We start from the raw sequence: 2,350 nt of genomic DNA on the forward strand, positions 1-2,350 counted from the left end.
GTGTTTAACAGAGGGAGATACATGTTATAAGCCATCTAAGCAAAATGTCAAACTATAATTTCTCTACATACACACATACCACGAACGTTTAACAAATGACCCTCCTTCACTCAGAGATTCATCCTCGGGCGTTTATGTCAGATCAATAGATGGCAGATTCACTCTAGATGAATGATCAAGTGCAATTCAGAAACTGGAGTCCACACGAGACTGACCCAGGATCTTGCGTTCCTCAGACCCCTCATTCTGAACTGTTCTCTGTTCACCTGTGCTTCTCCACCGGGAGGCAGAGAAAATGTTTTTTGGTGAGAGATCTCTGGAGAATAAATTCAATTTTTGTATTTAATAGTTGTGATAATTCAAAAGTCAACTAACAGAAGCTGTAAGATTTGTTAGACAAGTGTGAAAATATATTTGTGTCAATTGTGCAGCAATTTTTACCATAATTCGCTGAAAAAATAGACCATACAAGTGATTTATGAGGTCGTGTTGCCCCTGACTTTTTCAGTAAGATGTTAATAATCAGAAAATAAATCAGCAGGCTTAACAGTAAAATATAATTTAAGACGTTGTGGGAGTACTTTGGTAATAACAGTAAAGCAGGACAGAAATACTATCATAATTACTCTTGGTCATTCCCCCACCGAATTCTTCTTATATCCATAAAATATCTATACAGACAAATCCTCACTCAACATCTCACTCCAATTTAGACACAGCTTTCCTTACACACACACACACACACACACACACACACACACACACATTGTGTTTGTAATCTGGAGAAAATAACTGAAAATGATTAGATATTCCTTTGTCAGTTTAGCATCGGGGATGAAAACACATGAAGCCTTCCCATTTCTTTCTGTTTATGCTCCAGCTTTGTTGATCTCGAAGCCAATCTGTGATGATGCTTTCTTTGCTGTTTGTATTCGGTGATCTTCCTTTCCACCCAGTGCACAGACATTGTTACTAGGTATGCTGGCCTTCATTGGTAAAGGATGTGGTCCAGGCCGAGACTGCCCATCATCATTATTTAGAACCAGCTCATACATGTATTTGTAAACTGATAACAACAGATACTACACTTGATTCTAGCCAAAAGGCCGAGAAGTGATCATACATATATTTTTAAATGAACATAATACCTTAGGTCCCAGTGGATTTTTTTCTTACCCTTCTCTACCAGGTAAGTGAATAGGTAGGCTCAGAACCACAGAGAAGTCTATAATTTTAGAAGTAACTACTTTCTTGAAATTATTTGTAACAAGTCAGCAAATCTTTAAAAAAAAAAAAGGTGATCTCAAGGAAAAATCTCTTCTTTGACCAAAGATTGTCTGCACGATCTCTTATGAGATAGAGGTAAGGAAAAAAAACAACAACAAAGAAACGGACTTGTTTATATTAAAAGATTTAACATAACATTATTTATTCTTTTGGGAATTAGATGTTTTGTGGACTATCCTAGTTTATTAACTATGATAAGTAGCACTCTTTATAGTAGAAAACATATTCTAAGTAGTTAGTAATACAACAAATTTCAGATCCGTTTTTAGGTTGAGATTTTCTTTTTTTGGCTTCTCGGTGTTTCTAAACAATTCTGCAAATTCCAAATTTATGACAGTGTGCACTAATGCTTGTATACAAGCATGGTTTTCTGAGCTACAGTAGAAACTGAGTGTTTCTTCCTTCTCCTCATTGAGAATTTTGACTTTGCACATAGGCACACATGATAGGTTTTACTAAGAAATAATTTGGTTTCATAAACATTTTAAAAATTTACCTTGTAGCAAATAACCAAATAGTTCATAGGATTTTTATTTGAGGTCGGGGGAAGGGGGGGTAAAGAAAGGCCATTTCCACTTGAATATTAACTGTCTGGGTGTCAAGAGATCAAGATGAATTTCCAAAATAAAGTTTTTATTCATCAATAGTTGTGTGACGAGATTCTTTAAAACTGCCTTCTACAAACTTAAGGGATTCCTTGCCTTTCCCAGGGTTATGATCTTTCAATACGATTCTTAGATTTATTGTTTTACTCTGAAATTTCTATAATTTTTCGACTTTTAACTTTTTCAATCTTTATTATATCCTTGTTTTTATTTTTTCAGTCACAAAGCTGAAATCTACTCTAGGGAGATATTCTGCCTAGATTTTTTATGAGGCCCCACTGTGCTCTAGAATAGTTACAATAGCATGGGTTATATTGTACTATATTTGGTGTTTTTGTTTTTCGTTTTTTTTTACATGCCTGTTTCTTGTTCAACTGTAACCGTAACTCCTCAATAATGACAAGGTCAGGTTCTGAATTCACCGTTGAATCTCCAGCATGCAAAGAAGACAATCAATA

The 2,350-nt window shown here is 35.1% G+C and overlaps 1 pseudogene; it reads right to left on the reverse strand.

Moving 5' to 3' along the window:
* Window positions 1-996: 996 nt before the first annotated feature.
* Window positions 997-1,118, reverse strand: LOC118631329 (annotated as a pseudogene).
* Between the last annotated feature and the right edge of the window lie 1,232 nt (window positions 1,119-2,350).

This window comes from Molossus molossus, unplaced genomic scaffold (assembly GCF_014108415.1).
Source record: "Molossus molossus isolate mMolMol1 unplaced genomic scaffold, mMolMol1.p scaffold_m16_p_15, whole genome shotgun sequence".
In the NCBI taxonomy this organism is placed as follows: Eukaryota; Metazoa; Chordata; class Mammalia; order Chiroptera; family Molossidae; genus Molossus; species Molossus molossus.